The sequence below is a fragment of the Salvelinus alpinus genome, chromosome 33 (assembly GCF_045679555.1).
Source record: "Salvelinus alpinus chromosome 33, SLU_Salpinus.1, whole genome shotgun sequence".
Classification (NCBI taxonomy): Eukaryota; Metazoa; Chordata; class Actinopteri; order Salmoniformes; family Salmonidae; genus Salvelinus; species Salvelinus alpinus.
This window is the reverse complement of record NC_092118.1, coordinates 29,941,036-29,963,079: the sequence shown is the minus strand read 5'-3', so window position 1 is coordinate 29,963,079 and position 22,044 is coordinate 29,941,036. Positions and strand designations below refer to the sequence as shown.

The following is a 22,044-nucleotide window of genomic DNA, read 5'->3' as shown; positions in this document are numbered from 1 at the left end:
AGCAGTGCACTGGACCATATTCCACCTGGGAAGCTCCCCAAAACCAACACATTCACCACTAACTGAGTGTGTGTGTGTGTGTGTGTGTGTGTTTGTGCCTGCGAGATTGTGTGCCTACACGTGTGTTTGTGCCTGCGAGGGTGTGTGTGTGTGTGTGCGTGTGAATGCATCCATTCACTCCTCTCATCTCCTCTCCAGATGAGTCCAGACTCTAGCCAGCCTTTCCTATTTCACCTGGCTCTCTACCATGGAATCTACAGCCCCAATGTACCTCAACAGGAAAAAACACACATTAACCATTATGCAACATAAACGTTCATTAATATGACAAAATAGCATGCTTAATAACAGCTGTCAGATATCACAGCATTATTTAGCATTATTAAAGATATGTCAATGTACATACAAACATACTCCATCCAGCCTGTTGGTGGATCAGTATTCTCCTACACATACTATTCTACTCTGTATGTCACACACACAATATCTGTGTATGTCAGAGGAAATGTTGACTTGATCTAAGGGTCAACAGTAGTTCTGCTACCCTCAGCGCACACACACACACACACACACACACACACACACACACACACACACAGACAGACACGAGCTGATTTAAAGAGGATAGCATGCACACACACACAGGCAGGCCGGGCTGGGCTAGCACATACAGTGACCTCCACCCAGCCAAACCCCTGAAAACAGAGCGAGAGAGAGAGAGTGAGAGTGTACTGATCAAAACCTTTGTCAAAGCACAGGCTCAGTGAGCACAGTGTTGCCATTGAGAAGGGTAGACACAGGAAAACCTGGCTCCCTGTAGAGGAAAGGCTGTGCAACCACTGCACCACAGCAGAACCCAAGACAGAGCTGCATTTCCTGACTAAATGTAAAAAATATTAAACAATTAAGTGTCATTTCCCCAAATTTGAAACCCTTACTGAAGGTTTCAAAGACCTCTGATGAGAATAGGCTACCTGTCCTGTTGGGGGAAGACTCAGAGAGCTGTGGGTTGGCAGCACACTACATTGCTGCCTGCCATAAGATGAGGGACAGTGTCTGACAGACCAACCAACCTGCACATGTCCTCTATGTTATTGTTACTGTCCATTGTATGGTTATTTTTACCCTTGATTATTGTTGTTACTGATTGTCCGTTGACAAAGTATGCTTTGGCAATATGTACATTGTTACATCATGCCAATAAGGCAATTTAAATGAAGAGAGAGATGAAATTAGAGGGCTGGAGAAACGGAGAGGAGAAACATCTGTGGAGAGAAGTTCGGGCGCTCGAGTGACTCATCGGTCTAAGGCGCTGCATCTCAGTGCAAGAGGTGACAATACAGTCCCTGGTTCAAATCCAGGCTGAATCACATCCGGCCATGATTGGGAGTCCCATAGGGCGGTGCACAATTGGCCCAGCGTCGTCCGGGTTTGGCCGGGGTAGGCCGGCATTGTAAACAAGAATTTGTTCATAACTGACTTGCCTAGTTAAATAAAATAAATAAATAAAATAAATAAATAAATAAATATAATAAATAACTAAGTGCTGTGTGCTGTAGAAGCCCCATTTGGGGGGGGAACATGGAGAGAAGTACCGGGGGTTGTAGAAGCCCCATTTGGGGGGGAACATGGAGAGAAGTACCGGGGGTTGTAGAAGCCCCATTTGGGGGGAAACATGGAGAGAAGTACCGGGGGTTGTAGAATCCCCATGGTAACAGTACAGCATCAGGACTACTGTGGGTTGTAGAAGCATCATGGTAACAGTACAGCATCAGGACTACTGTGGGTTGTAGAAGCCCCAGGGTAACAGTAGAGCATCAAGACTACTGTGGGTTGTAGAATCCCCAGGGTAACAGTAGAGCATCAAGACTACTGTGGGTTGTAGAAGCATCATGGTAACAGTACAGCATCAAGACTACTGTGGGTTGTAGAATCCCCAGGGTAACAGTACAGCATCAAGACTACTGTGGGTTGTAGAAGCATCATGGTAACAGTACAGCATCAAGACTACTGTGGGTTGTAAAATCCCCAGGGTAACAGTAGAGCATCAAGACTACTGTGGGTTGTAGAAGCATCATGGTAACAGTAGAGCATCAAGACTACTGTGGGTTGTAGAAGCCCCAGGGTAACAGTAGAGCATCAAGACTACTGTGGGTTGTAGAAGCCCCAGGGTAACAGTACAGCATCAAGACTACTGTGGGTTGTAGAATCCCCATGGTAACAGTACAGCATCAGGACTACTGTGTGACTCACCAGCATAACAACCAGTGCTACCAAGGGCATAAAAAGCCTGAACACACAAACACAATAAAGTGCCTGCACCTAGCCAAGGGTAGAACACACACACCAAGGACACCTTGTAAGCTACCCTCTCCCTGGCTCTGCTTTTAATGAAAGGTAAATGTGAATCAACATTATGTTCAGGTGGCAGAAGTCTGTTCTTACTGCTAACCTTCCAGCCTTGTAGCCTTTTCATCCCTATAGCTGCTTTAATCACTAAAGAAAACCCTCATTTGCCTAATTCATGTCCCCTATTCTGGGTCTGCAGCCCAAATGGCACCCTATTCCCTATACTGTATAGTCCACTACATTTGACTGGAGCCCTATGAGCCCTTGTCAAAAGTAGTGCACATTGTAAGGACTAGGGTGACATTTGGGACGCAGACAAGGTGACGGTAGAAATTGTGTAAATCCCTGAATCAAAAGAAAAGCAGCTTTAATGAGAGAGAGAGACAGAGAGAGAGACAGAGAGAGAGACAGAGAGAGAGAGAGAGAGAGAGAGAGACAGAGAGAGAGAGAAAGAGAGAAAGAGAGAAAGAGATGGAGAGAGAGAGATAGAGCGATAGAGCGAGAGAGAGAGAGATAGGGGGGTAGCACAGAGAGATGGAGTGGGAGAGAGAGAGACAGAGAGGGAGAGAGAGAGATAGAGCAAGAGAGAAAGAGATAGGGGGGTAGCACAGATATAGAGGGGGGATGAGAGAGAAAAGGGGGGTTGAGTCAGTGTGTGTAGGCATGTGTGTGCGTGTGTCCATTTGTCTCTCTGTAAATAGGCTCAGGCTGTCATACTTGAGTAAAAGTAAAGATACCTTAATAGAAAATGACTCAAGTAAAAGGGAAAGTCATCCAGTAAAATATTCCTTTAGTAAAAGTCTAAAAGTATTTGGTTTCAAATATACTTAGGTATCAAAATTAAATATAATTTCTACAATAAAGTAAAAGTATAAATAATTTCAAATTCTTTACATAAAGTAAATCAGATGGTACCATGTTCTTGTTTATTTTGCCAGGGGAACACTCCAACACTCAGACATCATTTACAGATAGCCAGGGGAACAGATCAGAGGAAGTCAGGATAATGAGGGATGAGCTTTTGATAAGTCTGTGAATTGGACCATTTTCCTGTTCTGCTAAAGAATTTAAAATGTACTTTTGGTTGTCAGGTGTAAAAAGTACATGTATGGAGTAAAGAAGTACATTGTTTTCTTTAGGAATGTAGTGAAGTAAAAGTAAAAGTTGTCAAAAATATAAATAGTAAAGTACAGATATCCCAAAAAACTACTTTAAAGTACTTTAAAGTATTTTTACTTATGGTGGTGAGGCTCACTGACACGCTGCTCTCTGACACGCTGCTCTCTGACACGCTGCTCAAGCCCTATAGGCCCTGGTCAAAATACGTGCACTAGCCTATACAGGGAATAAGGTGCCTTCGTGACAGCCCAGAATACGATATGATACTCACAACAACAAAACAGACAAGAAAGTCCCTCTCATACAGCTGTGGGCTGGAGGGTTTAACTGTTCCCAGAAATCAACTGACGGGTTGATTGATAGTTTCACTGAAGGTTTGTCTGTTTCTCATTCTACACAGAAGCCCATGAAGTAAGACACTGATGAGTTACACACCATCAACTCAAAAACTGCTTACTCTCACACACACACACACACACACACACACACACACACACACACACACACACACACACACACACACACACACACACACACACACACACACACACACACACACACACACACGATCAACCTGCCAGTGTTCTACAGTCCTCTCTACCCAGCCTCCACATGGTTGGCATCAGCCAGTCCTCTCTACCCAGCCTCCACATGGTTGGCATCAGCCAGTCCTCTCTACCCAGCCTCCACATGGTTGGCATCAGCCAGTCCTCTCTACCCAGCCTCCACATGGTTGGCATCAGCCAGTCCTCTTTACCCAGCATCCACATAGTTGGCATCAGCCAGTCCTCTCTACCCAGCCTCCACATGGTTGGCATCAGCCAGTCCTCTCTACCCAGCCTCCACATGGTTGGCATCAGCCAGTCCTCTTTACCCAGCCTCCACATGGTTGGCATCAGCCAGTCCTCTCTACCCAGCCTCCACATGGTTGACATCAGCCAGTCCTGTCTACCCAGCCTCCACATGGTTGGCATCAGCCAGTCCTCTCTACCCAGCCTCCACATGGTTGGCATCAGCCAGTCCTGTCTACCCAGCCTCCACATGGTTGGCATCAGCCAGTCCTCTCTACCCAGCCTCCACATGGTTGGCATCAGCCAGTCCTGTCTACCCAGCCTCCACATGGTTGGCATCAGCCAGTCCTGTCTACCCAGCCTCCACATGGTTGGCATCAGCCAGTCCTCTCTACCCAGCCTCCACATGGTTGGCATCAGCCAGTCCTCTCTACCCAGCCTCCACATGGTTGGCATCAGCCAGTCCTCTCTACCCAGCCTCCACATGGTTGGCATCAGCCAGTCCTGTCTACCCAGCCTCCACATGGTTGACATCAGCCAGTCCTGTCTACCCAGCCTCCACATGGTTGACATCAGCCAGTCCTGTCTACCCAGCCTCCACATGGTTGGCATCAGCCAGTCCTCTCTACCCAGCCTCCACATGGTTGACATCAGCCAGTCCTGTCTACCCAGCCTCCACATGGTTGGCATCAGCCAGTCCTGTCTACCCAGCCTCCACATGGTTGGCATCAGCCAGTCCTCTCTACCCAGCCTCCACATGGTTGGCATCAGCCAGTCCTGTCTACCCAGCCTCCACATGGTTGGCATCAGCCAGTCCTGTCTACCCAGCCTCCACATGGTTGGCATCAGCCAGTCCTGTCTACCCAGCCTCCACATGGTTGACATCAGCCAGTCAGTTTTAATAGCAGAAACATATGGACTCCATTATTATGATGTATCAGATCTTATTGTTCCACTGCTTCACCAGATCTTCCCTTTCCCCTCTCTTTGGAATATGGCTCCAGTCTGTGTCAGTGTCCTTTTAAATAGCCTCTGCAGGCCAGACCTCTAGAGTCACGAACCTCTGAGATGACTGAAGACTCAGAGTTTTTATTCAGTTATATAATTATATAGCATGTGAGTTTAAGTATGCCCTTTGTAGCTGGCACATTAAAACACCATCTTTGAGGACAGTTTGTGTGTGCGTGCGTGTGTCAGTGTGTGTGTGTGTGTGTGTGTGTGTGTGTGTGTGTGTGTGTGTGTGTGTGTGTTTGAGGGCCAACAGATGAGAAAGACAAAACAGGACTTACCCACCTCAATTTCTCAGGATGACATCACTCCTACCCAAAACGCAGGGTGATTAGTCAGAGATAGGCCTATCAGTGGGACGGACAGCAGCGGGGACAATGATGGGAGCAGGGTGACATTGCCCCTAGATGCTGATCTTGTGTCAGTTTGGCATTTTCCCCACTAATGGTTAAGGTTAGGATTGGGGGAGGGGAAGCTGATCCTGGATCTGGGCTTCCACTCTGTCTGCAATAGCATCCAGAAGGAAAAGTGTGTCTCTGTGGTGCTGATTATGGTTAGCATATACATATAACACACACACCCACACGTACTGTACATCTGAGAGCACAGAGGCGCACACCCTCTCTCACACACAGGGAGCTTGTTTTCTATTCGTTTTGACACTGTATGCTTTTATTGCTCACTGAGAAGTACTCAGCCTGCCTGAGAATACCCCCCCCCCCACACACACACACACACTGTATAGTCTAGGCTAACCTAGCCTCCATTAACACAATAAAGTAAACACCTAGCTAGCTAACTGTGTTCTCATTGACAACTCATTGCTCAACCTGTGTAGTCCACAGAGAGGTAAAATACACACACACACTGTACATCAACACACCGTAAAGTACACACATACACACATACACACACACACTAACACTAGTTGGGATGATCTATAATTAGATGGGGGGCCCAACACAGACTGGATTTGTCTCTAGTTGGGATAATCTATAATTAGATGGGGGGCCCAACACAGACTGGATTTGTCTCTAGTTGGGATGATCTATAATTCAGATGGGGGGCCCAACACAGACTGGATTTGTCTCTAGTTGGGATGATCTATAATTCAGATGGGGGGCCCAACACAGACTGGATTTGTCTCTAGTTGGGATGATCTATAATTCTGATGGGGGGCCCAACACAGACTGGATTTGTCTCTAGTTGGGATAATCTATAATTAGATGGGGGGCCCAACACAGACTGGATTTGTCTCTAGTTGGGATGATCTATAATTAGATGGGGGGCCCAACACAGACTGGATTTGTCTCTAGTTGGGATAATCTATAATTAGATGGGGGGCCCAACACAGACTGGATTTGTCTCTAGTTGGGATGATCTATAATTCAGATGGGGGGCCCAACACAGACTGGATTTGTCTCTAGTTGGGATGATCTATAATTCAGATGGGGGGCCCAACACAGACTGGATTTGTCTCTAGTTGGGATGATCTATAATTCAGATGGGGGGCCCAACACAGACTGGATTTGTCTCTAGTTGGGATGATCTATAATTCAGATGGGGGGCCCAACACAGACTGGATTTGTCTCTAGTTGGGATGATCTATAATTCAGATGGGGGGCCCAACACAGACTGGATTTGTCTCTAGTTGGGATGATCTATAATTCAGATGGGGGGCCCAACACAGACTGGATTTGTCCCTAGTTGGGATGATCTATAATTAGATGGGTGGCCCAACACAGACTGGATTTGTCCCTAGTTGGGATGATCTATAATTAAGATGGGGGGCCCAACAGACTGGATTTGTCCCTAGTTGGGATGATCTATATTGGGGGGCCCAATTGTTTATATCTGCAATATAAACAATCTATTGCAATGCAACACAACACAAAGCAACACAACATGTCGCAGCGCAAACACAATAACACGTCGCAACATAACACAAAGTGGATCTGTAGTGAGAGGCTGTGAAGTCTATTTAACCAAACAGAAACAGTTCGAAGGACTGGGGCTTCATTTAAAAATAACAAGATGTTTTCATTCACTAAACCTGTTGCTCATTGTTCTCTTGCATACCACAGCACACACCCACACTCTTTTACAACAAACACACACACACGCACAGTCACAGAAAACATCACACGTCATAAAGTATCATCGCAGCAGATTCCAGACCAAACATAGTGATTCAAGCTCTTTCAAGCTTCCAATTGAAGGTGCCTATTGAAAATACACAAAGGCGCTCTTAGAAACGGAGGGAGGCGGAGAGGAGAGCTATGAAGCAATAAAAACAACTGAAGTCAGGTCTGTCTGCTACAGCTGCATTACTGCTCTCAACTACGGTTAGTGTGAAAATGATTCTATTGGAGAGTGAAGAGGAAGACATCTACCTACTATTTAGTACAAAACTAAATCCCTTCCTCAGTGGAATACGTCTACCTGTCAACCTAGCTTTCATTGAACAATCCACAAGACATAATGCCTTGACAATAGTTTAGCTTTAGGATAGAAATAAATACATTTTAAACTGAGTGTTTATGAAACTGTATCACTGAAACACATTGAACTTGTGGAATGAACTCCCTGGTTGGTATGAGATATCAGGCAAATAACCTGACAGCAAAACACATCTTTCTTCTTCCATTTTCTTCTCTTTCTTTCCTTCCCTTTTCAGTTCTATCTATATTCATGCTCTTGTTCTGGGAGGGATGGGTTCTCCCATCTCATAGCCCTCCAGGCGCTGAGGAACTTGAAATGTACACACACACCACACACAACCACATGCTCGCACACACATGCTCTCTCACACACACACTGGGACCGTGCTCCCACCCATCCAGGACATCTACTTGAAACAATGCCTTAGGAAGGCCTGCAGCATCATCAAGGACCCCCCCCCCTCTCCCTCCCCCTTGGTACAATTGAGACATGGATTGTCTATGTGTGCCATTCAAAGGGTGAATGGGCAATACAAAATATCTAAGTAAGTGCCTTTGAACAGTGTATGGTAGTAGGTGCCAGGCTCACCGGTTTGAGTATGTCACGAACGGTGTCACGAACGTCAACACTGCTGGGTTTTTCACGCTCAACAGTTTCCTGTGTGTACCAAGAATGGTCCACCACCCAAAGGACATCCAGCCAACTTGACACAACTGTGGGAAGCATTGGAGTCAACATGGGCCAGCATCCCTGTGGAACACTTTCGACACCTTGTAGAGTCCATGACCCGTCAACTCAATATTAGGAAGGTGTTCCTAATGTTTTGTACACTCAGTGTATACATTGATGATACACACACATTATAACTGCTGCTTACCAGACTATTATTAACCTGCTCAGTTTGTACACTTACCTCCAATCCCCCCTTGCCCAGAACACATGTACATATTGGACTAGAAATTCTTCCTTCCTGTATTATACTGATGTTAAAATGTTTATTCTATTCTACTGAGCCATTTACTTTATGTTAGTACTCTTATATGTTATTATTGGTTATTGTTGTTGCATTGTGGAGAAGGAACCTGCAAGGAAGCATTTCATTGGACGGTGTATACCATGATCCTGTACATACTGTTAGACTAATGTGTGCACACACACACACACACACACACACACACACACACACACACACACACACACACACACACACACACACACACACACACACACACACACACACACACACACACACACACACACACACACACACACACACACACACACACACCTAAGCCCTCAGAGTAGTGGGGTTGAAAGTATGAACATCCTGTAGGGAAGAAAGAGGCCATGCTAGGATACACTCTGTATGGGTCCTGGGCTGACTGAAGTCTAATTGAAACCACACACACACCTCCAATGACTGGAGAAACTACATCAGGAAGACATACACATCCCTGGGGTCTCACTTAAAACACACACTGATGTTGTTAACTTATATAAGTATTGAATAAGTAATACATGATGAAGTGAACAACTACACACTAAACATGCCATTAGCATCATCAGAATCACCTCAACATGACTTATCATCCGAGCAGCTAAATTAGAATATGTCATCAATTCTGCCTCTCCAGCTTTCCTACATTCATTCAGAACACGAGACACACATCTGGGGCTGGTACTGCTGAATTACTAGGATAAACCAACCAGCTAACATCAGAAACAAGCCTTGGGGAGACAGACAGGCAGACAGACTCACACCCCAACAATGGCATCTGCAACCGGCCTTGGATAGAGATATAGACAGAGAGAGAGACAGAGAGAGAGAGCGACAGAGAGAGAAAGTGACAGAGACAAAGAGAGAGAGACAGACAGACAGAGAGACACGACTGCCATCAGCTAGATGATACGACAGCCATCAGCTAGATGAGATTGACACGTAGCAGGCAGATGAAAGACAAGACTCAGCCCTCTGTTCATTCCTCCCTGCAGTCACATTCTACTGAGGTCTCTCACTTTCATACATCCATTATTCACTACACGGTGTGGCGAGGATACACACACACACACACACACACACACAACCACAACCACAACCACACAACCACACACACTGTGATAACAACATGCAGTGCTGGGGATGGACTCATGGAATCTGTGCCTTGCAGAATACTGGGGAGCAAGCTGTCGGGGAGCACTTACACAGCTTTATCTGCGTGTGTATGTATTTGTGGATGCATTTGTATATGTGTGTGTATGTGTGTGTGTATATCTGTGTGTGTGTACTCACCTTGTCATCACAGTCAAGCGGGCTGGATCCACTCTTGTTCCCACAGTCTTCCTGAAACACAGAAAATCACAGGCCACATTTTGGTTGTTTGTCTATTCAGTTCAGTCCTGTATGAAAACAAATCTAGAAAATGAATAAGATTACATTTCTCTCCCCATTACTTAGATGTTTGTTCTCTTACAATCTATTCCTTGAGAGCTTGATTCTCTCATTGTATTAGATTGATTCAAGCGTTAAATGTGTTTTTCTTTCCAAAATGGAACCAGTCGAAACCTGGTGATAACCAAATGAATATCCATCAGTCTCCTATGATTTGTGATAGGCTGGATCGAAAAAGTCCTATTTCTCCTCCAGGATGTGACAGTAACTTGTTGGTATTCTACCAGCTCTCTCAATTTCCTATTTTCATCAAGGGAATATGATAGAGTCTCCTTCTCTCTTTCTGTCTATCCTCAACCCTCCCTCTCTCTTTCTCCAATCCCATCTTTTTTCTCTTTTCTTTCAAACCAAATCGCTCTCCAAACCATCCTTCTATTTTCTCCAATCTCTCTCCCTTCCAACCCCTCCCTCTCTCCATCTCCCCTTCTCTCTTACTCCCCCCATCTCGCTAACCCAATCTCTCTCCCTTCCAATCCCTCCCTCTCTCCATCTCTCCGTCTCTCTTACTCCCCCATCTCGCTAACCCAATCTCTCTCCCTTCCAACCCCTCCCTCTCTCCATCTCTCCAGCCTCTCTAGGTAGTGACAGGTAGTTTATTCCCTCCTGTTCTGACAGATGTCAGCTTTGACAAACCTGCCTCATCCTCCACAAGGATTACTCTCCTTCCAAGAGATATGGCTCTGTGTATCGCATCCTCTAACTCATTACAACACACACACACACACACACCTACACACTGTGCTGTCAAATTCTAATCTGGCCCTGGAAGCCAGTTCCACAGCTTTTTTTTTTTTTCATTCTTCCTAATCAGGGACTGATTTCAACCTGCGACACCGAGGTCCGGACCTCGTAGGGTCAGAGTTCAATACCCCTGCTCTAGAGGTTGATGCCTTATTTCAGGAATATGTAACATTCTGTCTCTCATGTACCAGAGAAGAGTAGACATATACACTGACTGGACAAAACATTATGAACACCTGCTGAAAACTAGAGGAGAGTAGGCATATACACTGACTGGACAAAACATTATGAACACCTGCTGAAAACTAGAGGAGAGTAGGCATATACACTGACTGGACAAAACATTATGAAAACCTGCTGAAAGCTAGAGGAGAGTAGGCATATACACTGACTGGACAAAACATTATGAACACCAGCTGAAAAATAGAGGAGAGTAGGCATATACACTGACTGGACAAAACATTATGAACACCTGCTGAAAGCTAGAGGAGAGTAGGCATATACACTGACTGGACAAAACATTATGAACACCTGCTGAAAACTAGAGGAGAGTAGGCATATACACTGACTGGACAAAACATTATGAACACCTGCTGAAAGCTAGAGGAGAGTAGGCATATACACTGACTGGACAAAACATTATGAACACCTGCTGAAAACTAGAGGAGAGTAGGCATATACACTGACTGGACAAAACATTATGAACACCTGCTGAAAACTAGAGGAGAGTAGGCATATACACTGACTGGACAAAACATTATGAACACCTGCTGAAAGCTAGAGGGGAGTAGGCATATACACTGACTGGACAAAACTTTATGAACACCTGCTGAAAGCTAGGAATCTCTTATTGATGTCACTTGTTAAATCCACTTCAATCAGTGTAGATGAAGGCGTGGAGACGGGTTAAATAAGGATGTTAAGCCTTGAGACATGGATAGTGTGTGTGTGCCATTCAGAGGGTGAATGTGCAAGACAAAAGGTTTAAGTGTCTTTGAACGGGGCATGGTAGTAGGTGCCAGGCGCACCAGTTTGAGTGTGTCAAGAACTGCAACGCTGCTGGATTTTTCATGTTGAACAGTTTCCCGTGTGTATCAAGAATGGTCCACCACCTAAAGGACATCCAGCCAACTTGAAACAACACTGGGAAGCATTGGAGTCAACATGGGCCAGCATCCCTGTGGAACGCTTTCCACACCTTGTAGAGTCCATGCCCCGAGGAATTGAGACTGCTCTGAGGGCATTAATGTTAACACTTGCCATGCAAAATGCTCCCTTAATGATAAATCATCCAAATGTACCCTGTTGCTCCCTTAATGATAAATCATCCAAATGTACCCTGTTGCTCCCTTAATGATAAATCATCCAAATGTACCCTGTTGCTCCCTTAATGATAAATCATCCAAATATACCCTGTTGCTCCCTTAATGATAAATCATCCAAATGTACCCTGTTGCTCCCTTAATGATAAATCATCCAACTGTACCCTGTTGCTCCCTTAATGATAAATCATCCAACTGTACCCTGTTGCTCCCTTAATGATAAATCATCCAAATGTACCCTGTTGCTCCCTTAATGATAAATCATCCAACTGTACCCTGTTGCTCCCTTAATGATAAATCATCCAAATATACCCTGTTGCCAGGGTACTTCTATTACTCATCACCAGTCCAACCCTGACACACACACACACAGCAGTCCTCCTGTGTTAGGATAATAAGGCTAGCCTGTCCAAACACATCTCTTGGCAAATTAGCAGTCAGGCTTGCATTTACAGCCAGATGTCCCAACTGTGTGTGTGTGTGTGTGTGTGTGTGTGTGTGTGTGTGTGTGTGTGTGTGTGTGTGTGTGTGTGTGTGTGTGTGTGTGTGTGTGTGTGTGTCCTCAGGATAAGCCGTAATGAACATGAGGTCAGTGGTGTGATGTTAAGACAGTATGGAGAGCAGGCCGTCTGCATCTTGTCTGACAGAACCATGTCAGGTCAAATGGCTGCTGAGGAACACCCTGATTAGACATGAAGCATTCTTGGCCTATCGTGTTAAGCCTCTAAGGGCTTTTATTAAGATACCAAAACACACACACACACACACACACAGCAAATAAAAAATACACACAACAAATAAAACACACACACACACACACACACAACAAATACCAGATAAAAAGGATCCATATGGTTCCTGTCCAACTGGAGAGACTTAAATAGCTTGGCTTGCATTTTGGGTAACAGGAAATGAACTGTTGAATGCCGCTCGCAGTCTAAGGCATATTGTTTTTCTATTAAATCTGAATTCTAAATGTTTTATCCATGTGAGGATTTCATATGGACACATCATCATTCATACACATTTATGCAAACTAGTCTTATTAAATAATGTATGAGTCTACTACTCTACTATCGCAGTTCCAATTGGATATTTCTGTTTGGACAGTGGAACCGCTTTCCGACTACAGTACAAAGTAGCTATACAGTCCTGTGTCAAACAATGTGCAAAAACCTCATTTGTGATGTATATGCCACAGGTGGCTGGTGGCACCTTAAATGGGGAGGATGGGCTCATAGTAATGGCTGGAATGGAATCTATGGAATGATATCAAATGCATGGATTCCATATGTTTGATACCACTCCATTCCAGACATTATTATGAGCCGTCCTCCCCTCACCAGCCGCCTGTGTGCTTTACTTAGATATGTGCATAACTTACTATAAGCATTAGTGGAGGCTGATGAGGGCAGGATGGCTCATAGTAATGGATGGAATGTAGTGTAATAGAATGGTAACATGTGTTTGGTACCATTCCATATATTCCGTTCCAGACATTACTATGAGCCTGTCCTCCTATTTAAAGTGCCACCAGCCACCACTGGTCTGCATTGATGTCAATAGATGTGTATGGAAATCTTGAGTTACGTGCAAGAACCTAAAGTTAGGATTTTGGCCCAAGTGTCTACAAAGTGTCCTTGTAAGGGCCTTTCAGAGTGTACTTCTAAATCAATGTGACAGATTATGACAACTAAGAAAGGGCAGAGTGAAAGACAGAGAGAGAAAGAAAAAACAGACAGAGAGAGAAAGAAAGAAAGAAAAAAGACAGACACAGGCAGAGAGACATACAGACAGAGAGACATACAGACAGAGAGAAAGACACATACAGACAGAGAGAAAGACACATACAGACAGAGAGAAAGACACATACAGACAGAGAGAAAGACACATACAGACAGAGAGAGACAGAGAGAGACACAGAGAGATCTGTCAGTGTCCGTCTGTCTGTCTGTCTGTCTGTCTGTCTGTCTGTCTGTCTGTCTGTCTGTCTGTCTGTCTGTCTGTCTGTCTGTCTGTCTGTCTGTCTGTCTGGTCAGATTAGGGCTAGCCAAGTCAGCCCATAGGCCTCAAACACACCACCCAAATAACACACACATGTATGTACACACACACACACCACCCAAAATAACCCCCAGCGGAGGAGGAGAAAGCAAGATGCCAAGCCATGGAAATGCCTGGTATCAATTTACACCATGTTATCCACTTCTTGGACCGATCACTGTTTAATTTCATTAATTAACTCCTTAGCCTCAATCTCCGTCCGAAATTACACCCTCGTCCCTACATACTGCACTCCATTAAACTAGCACTCATAGGGCTCTGGTCAAAAGTAGTGCACAATGTAGGAATAGGGTACCATTTGGGATGAATCCTAAGATACATGCCAGGGGGAACTAGCTGCAAGGCTGGCAGGGCGAGACGGGACAACAACCACTCAGAACAACTTCACACCCCATTAAGGGCTTGATGGATAGGCCAAAACTACTAGAAGATACATCCTAAATGGCACCCTATTCCCTATTGGGCTCTGTTCAAAAGTAGTGCACTATGTAGGAAATAGGGTGCCATTTGGTTTCTGCTTGGCACCTTGTACAATATAATATGAAGAACTGGTATTTTGATAAGGAGGAGGCAGAGAGCAACTCGCCAAGCCAGAAGGCTTGTACAGACACATGAGCGAGGGAAGGTGTGTGTCTGTGTTTGTGTTACTTTCCCCTCTGAAACTATGCTGGAGCCCTGATGGTTTCCTGGAGTAAATGGTGGCCTCTGGCAGCTCCCTCGTCCACGGTGGCAGTGTGTATGTGTGTGTGTGCTCCCCAGTGTTCCACAACAGATGCGTGCCAAGAACTCCTGAATCTCTGTCTGAGAGTGACTCACCCACACACAGTAGAAATAGACCTAGCAAAATGCACATAGAAATAGACCTGGCAGAAAGGACATAGAAATAGACCTAGCAGAATGGACATAGGTCTATTTCTATGTCCATTCTGCTAGGTCTATTTCTATGTCCATTCTGCTAGGTCTATTTCTATGTCCATTCTGCTAGATCTATTTCTATGTAAATTCTGCTGGTTTTGTTTTTATATGTACATTCTGTTAGGTCTATTTCTAACAGAATTTATGTAGACATAGACCTAGCAGAATGTACATATAAAAACAAAACCAGCAGAATTGACATAGAAATAGATCTAGCAGAATGGACATAGAAATAGACCTAGCAGAATGGACATAGAAATAGACCTAACAGAATTTATGTAGACATAGACCTAGCAGAATGTACATATAAAAACAAAACCAGCAGAATTGACATAGAAATAGACCTAGCAGAATGTACATATAAAAACAAAACCAGCAGAAGGGACATGGAAATAGACCTAGCAGAAGGAACATGGAAATAGACCTAGCAGAAGGAACATGGAAATAGACCTAGCAGAAGGAACATGGAAATAGACCTAGCAGAAGGAACATGGAAATAGACCTAGCAGAAGGAACATGGAAATAGACCTAGCAGAAGGAACATGGACATAGACCTAGCAGAAGGAACATGGACATAGACCTAGCAGAAGGAACATGGAAATAGACCTAGCAGAAGGAACATGGAAATAGACCTAGCAGAAGGAACATGGAAATAGACCTAGCAGAAGGAACATGGAAATAGACCTAGCAGAAGGAACATGGAAATAGACCTAGCAGAAGGAACATGGAAATAGACCTAGCAGAAGGAACATGGAAATAGACCTAGCAGAAGGAACATGGAAATAGACCTAGCAGAAGGAACATGGAAATAGACCTAGCAGAAGGAACATGGAAATAGACCTAGCAGAATGAACTTAGAAATAGACCTAGCAGAATGGACTTAGAAATAGACCTAGCAGAATGGACTTAGAAATAGACCTAGCAGAATTTATGTAGACATAGACCTAGCAGAATGTACATATAAAAACAAAACCAGCAGAATGGACATAGAAATAGATCTAGCAGAATGGACATAGAAATAGACCTAGCAGAATGGACTTAGAAATACACCTAGCAGAATGGACTTAGAAATACACCTAGCAGAATGGACTTAGAAATACACCTAGCAGAATGGACTTAGAAATACACCTAGCAGAATGGACTTAGAAATACACCTAGCAGAATGGACTTAGAAATACACCTAGCAGAATGGACTTAGAAATACACCTAGCAGAATGGACTTAGAAATAGACCTAGCAGAAGGAACATGGAAATAGACCTAGCAGAAGGGACTTAGAAATAGACCTAGCAGAATGGACTTAGAAATAGACCTAGCAGAATGGACTTAGAAATACACCTAGCAGAATGGACTTAGAAATACACCTAGCAGAATGGACTTAGAAATACACCTAGCAGAATGGACTTAGAAATACACCTAGCAGAATGGACTTAGAAATACACCTAGCAGAATGGACTTAAAAATACACCTAGCAGAATGGACTTAAAAATACACCTAGCAGAATGGACTTAGAAATACACCTAGCAGAATGGACTTAGAAATACACCTAGCAGAATGGACTTAGAAATAGACCTAGCAGAAGGAACATGGAAATAGACCTAGCAGAAGGGACTTAGAAATAGACCTAGCAGAATGGACTTAGAAATACACCTAGCAGAATGGACTTAGAAATAGACCTAGCAGAAGGAACATGGAAATAGACCTAGCAGAATGGACATAGGTCTATTTCTATGTCCATTCTGCTAGGTCTATTTCTATGTCCATTCTGCTAGGTCTATTTCTATGTCCATTCTGCTAGATCTATTTCTATGTAAATTCTGCTGGTTTTGTTTTTATATGTACATTCTGTTAGGTCTATTTCTAACAGAATTTATGTAGACATAGACCTAGCAGAATGTACATATAAAAACAAAACCAGCAGAATTGACATAGAAATAGATCTAGCAGAATGGACATAGAAATAGACCTAGCAGAATTGACATAGAAATAGACCTAACATAATTTATGTAGACATAGACCTAGCAGAATGTACATATAAAAACAAAACCAGCAGAATTGACATAGAAATAGACCTAGCAGAATGTACATATAAAAACAAAACCAGCAGAAGGGACATGGAAATAGACCTAGCAGAAGGAACATGGAAATAGACCTAGCAGAAGGAACATGGAAATAGACCTAGCAGAAGGAACATGGAAATAGACCTAGCAGAAGGAACATGGAAATAGACCTAGCAGAAGGAACATGGAAATAGACCTAGCAGAAGGAACATGGAAATAGACCTAGCAGAAGGAACATGGACATAGACCTAGCAGAAGGAACATGGACATAGACCTAGCAGAAGGAACATGGAAATAGACCTAGCAGAAGGAACATGGAAATAGACCTAGCAGAAGGAACATGGAAATAGACCTAGCAGAAGGAACATGGAAATAGACCTAGCAGAAGGAACATGGAAATAGACCTAGCAGAAGGAACATGGAAATAGACCTAGCAGAAGGAACATGGAAATAGACCTAGCAGAAGGAACATGGAAATAGACCTAGCAGAAGGAACATGGAAATAGACCTAGCAGAAGGAACATGGAAATAGACCTAGCAGAAGGAACATGGAAATAGACCTAGCAGAATGAACTTAGAAATAGACCTAGCAGAATGGACTTAGAAATAGACCTAGCAGAAGGAACATGGAAATAGACCTAGCAGAATGGACTTAGAAATAGACCTAGCAGAATGGACTTAGAAATAGACCTAGCAGAATTTATGTAGACATAGACCTAGCAGAATGTACATATAAAAACAAAACCAGCAGAATGGACATAGAAATAGATCTAGCAGAATGGACATAGAAATAGACCTAGCAGAATGGACTTAGAAATACACCTAGCAGAATGGACTTAGAAATACACCTAGCAGAATGGACTTAGAAATACACCTAGCAGAATGGACTTAGAAATACACCTAGCAGAATGGACTTAGAAATACACCTAGCAGAATGGACTTAGAAATACACCTAGCAGAATGGACTTAGAAATAGACCTAGCAGAAGGAACATGGAAATAGACCTAGCAGAAGGGACTTAGAAATAGACCTAGCAGAATGGACTTAGAAATAGACCTAGCAGAATGGACTTAGAAATACACCTAGCAGAATGGACTTAGAAATACACCTAGCAGAATGGACTTAGAAATACACCTAGCAGAATGGACTTAGAAATACACCTAGCAGAATGGACTTAGAAATACACCTAGCAGAATGGACTTAGAAATACACCTAGCAGAATGGACTTAGAAATACACCTAGCAGAATGGACTTAGAAATACACCTAGCAGAATGGACTTAGAAATAGACCTAGCAGAAGGAACATGGAAATAGACCTAGCAGAAGGGACTTAGAAATAGACCTAGCAGAATGGACTTAGAAATACACCTAGCAGAATGGACTTAGAAATAGACCTAGCAGAAGGAACATGGAAATAGACCTAGCAGAAGGGACTTAGAAATAGACCTAGCAGAATGGACTTAGAAATACACCTAGCAGAAGGGACTTAGAAATAGACCTAGCAGAATGGACTTAGAAATACACCTAGCAGAATGGACTTAGAAATACACCTAGCAGAATGGACTTAGAAATACACCTAGCAGAATGGACTTAGAAATACACCTAGTGGAATTAACATATAAATGGACTTGGCAGACTGTACATATAAAAAAATGTGCAGAATGAGCCTTGCAGACCTAGCCAAATGAACAGTGAAATATACGCGGCATAGAAATAGACCTAGCAGATTGAACATAGCTCAGAAAAAACACAGACGAGCTGCTAACAAGTTGGAAGGGATGTAACAAAACGGAATAGCACGCAAGTTGAAATGCACCAGCCTGAAATTCACTGGATTTGTCATGGTCCACTACATATCATTGCAAGCACACGCACGCACACACATTGCTGCATGCAAACAGCATTTAGAAAGGCAATGAGAGTCTTAGAGATGAGGATATGATATGAGTCAATGCAGTGAGCATTCTGATTGCTGCTGCCAATATGAGCCACAACAACATGAATGGAATGTCCTTTCTAGTCATTCTATATCATTACTAAGAAAACCACAGAACAAGCTCAAATATATGGAGTGATACTAGTAGCTGTTAGAGTAATAATTAGACTGTAGGCCTCTCTCTCTCCATCTCTTTATAGCTCTCCTCAATCTCTTTCTTGATCCCTTTCCACCTCTCTATCTATACTTCACTCTCCAGACATCTCGTCCACTCTTCCTCTGTATCCTTCTCTCTCCCTCCTCCACCCATCGTAATATATAGTCTATGTGTGTATCCACCACCACACCTACAGTATGTGTACATCCACCACCATACAGACATATGATAAACTGTAGTGTCAATTTTATACACTTCATGAGAAATGGGGTTGTCTCTGTTATTCTGGTCATTCTACAGATACCTTCAAGAGTGACCCTGGTAAGAGGGTATCACACACACACACCTGCCCCTTAGGCCATGTACGCACAGTAATATTTGCAAGTCAAAAGAAGGCAAGGCAAGGTTGCACTCACCTGCTGTATTCCTGGTTTCTTCTCACGACTCTGGTTCATCCCTCTCTTCTCCTCTCCTATCTTCTCTTCATCCGTCCTTTCTCCTCCTCTCCTCTCTTCATCTGTCCTTTCTTCTCTTCTCCTTTCATCTCATCTCCTCTCTTGTCCTCCTTTTCTCTTCTCCATTCCTCCCCTCTTCTTTCTCTCTCCACTATTCTCTTTCCTTTCTCTCCACCCCTCCCTTCTTCTCTCACTCTCCTCTCCTTTCTTTCTCTCTCTTCTCCTCTCCTTGGTTATGAGTTGTGTGGAAACCTACAGTACATTCTGAATATACCAATTAGTTTGTCAATCTCTGGCTGTCAGTCAAACCCAGGTATCTGTTTCTCTGAGATGCTTTGACATTCCCAGTACTGATTACATGGTTCCAATAGGTGTTCCTTCAATCCCTGTTCTGTGGCTCTAATGTGGACCTCTGTTGCTTCCAAACGTCCCTCCCTCTCTGTCTCTCTCTTTCTCATGCAGGGCTCTTGTCAATTATGGCCTTGAAATCCGGTCGTGGTCATTCCTTTCCTGAGATTTGATATCATCATCATCGTCATCTCTGCTAGCTATGCATCTTTTACAAGAGCGACTGAAAGAAGGAGGGGGCAGTACAGGGTTAACATTTTCCCCCTTTCTTAAATCTGACAGACACACACACGCACACTGCGTATTCCCTGACCACTAAGCCCTCTAAAGACTTCAATTACAGCAGGAAATCCATTCACTTATTGAGCAGCTCAAATGCTGTCATATTCTAAGCATGTCTTACATTCATCATCAATATGCCCTTACAGCCTCAGTCAAACCTCAATTGTCACGTGCTCATCACTCATTCCACATACATATCCTGATACTGAAGGAACCTGCTGGGTACATAGGCCAGTATAAACTAACGCTGCTCTTACCTCACCAATACTGACTGAGTTCAATATAATCACCGATTAGCTATAGCTTCCTGTATGGGCGCATCAATCTGAACAACACTGAACTATTATCAGCACTACAACTTGAATCATATATAGACATGTTGAAAATGACGGAATGTTGTTGGAAGAATATAAAAAAACACATACCTGATGACTGTGCACTTGATGCCCCCTAGGGCAGCGAAACCGGGCGCGCACGTTACGAGAAGCGAGCGCAAGATACAGTGGCACATGCGAACGGAGCGCGTGAATATACACAACATAGGCTACCCTTGCTGCACAGTATCGTATTATACAACATCATGCACGAACCAGCCCTATAAATAGAATTTGTGGTTTTAACAATGCTACCACTTGCGCGAGTTGTGCTTGCTTTCCCGGTGAAACGTGTTGGTACATGATAAGGTCGTTAACGCACAGACACCGTACCATTGTTGCTGTCATGCACCGTCAAAGTCTATAAGGATGGCATTGTGTAGATTGCATTAATTACATATAGTGATACATGTATATTTTGTAGCCCGATTTATTTTGACACTGTTGAATGGCACCGGGAGGAGATGACCTGGAACAAACCGCAAAAAGGCGCACCTTGAAAACAAACACCTCTGGTCCTTACAGCCACAGCTGGCACTGGCCGCTCCTTTCTGCAGCATGTACAGTCCACAACGACCCAAAACAGTCTGTTGTATTCCTATTAGCAGGCTAGACTACCGATACACTGGTGGCTTTGGCTTTGCCACTAGAGTAAGAGCCTAGCGAGTAAAAGAGAGGCGCGCAGCGAGCTGGAGTTGTTTTTAAATCCCCAAAAGGTTTAGTAGTTAGCTTATAAACTCCACGGAGATCGAGAGACGCACCAACCTGTAGAATAAACCAACCGTTGTCTAGTCGACTCCTTCGGGAAGTGCGGTCTTGGTGAGGACACACCGGAGATGTGACAGGGACAATTATGTCATGTGTCAGGTCTGGTATAGCGGAGAGAAGAGGCACTCTGGTATTTATACACTCATCTCCGCTCCGCGCGAGCCTGGCGCTTCTGAACACGCTGTTTACACCAGCAGAGGCAGGAGGACACGCCCACCGCACACTCATTGGTCCGGTTAATTTCTAAGCCATTTCTATCATTCCATTGTCGGAAGCCTATTATAGATACAATCTATAAAGCCTACTTTAGCGCTATTCTAGGAGGACTGAAAAATGTATAAAAGAATTTGATCATTGAAGGCAAATGTGTAGGCCTACGTTGCAAGTGCATTTTGATGCAGGGCCAGTAACTTGAAATGTGTTTAAAATATGCATTAATTAGGCTATGGAAACATGAAAGTGGGAT

The 22,044-nt window shown here is 43.8% G+C and overlaps 1 long non-coding RNA gene across 2 annotated transcripts; it reads right to left on the bottom strand.

Annotated features, from left to right (window-relative positions):
• Window positions 1-9,032: 9,032 nt before the first annotated feature.
• On the bottom strand, window positions 9,033-21,748 carry LOC139563207 (uncharacterized). 2 transcript variants are annotated; one of them, XR_011672507.1, is made up of 3 exons: window positions 20,862-21,748; window positions 19,768-20,377; window positions 9,033-10,050 (listed from the first exon to the last, which is right to left on the bottom strand). It is a non-coding gene; the product is annotated as an uncharacterized lncRNA (long non-coding RNA). The 2 variants fall into 2 exon arrangements; XR_011672508.1 differs by having other exon boundaries at window positions 21,576-21,748.
• Between the last annotated feature and the right edge of the window lie 296 nt (window positions 21,749-22,044).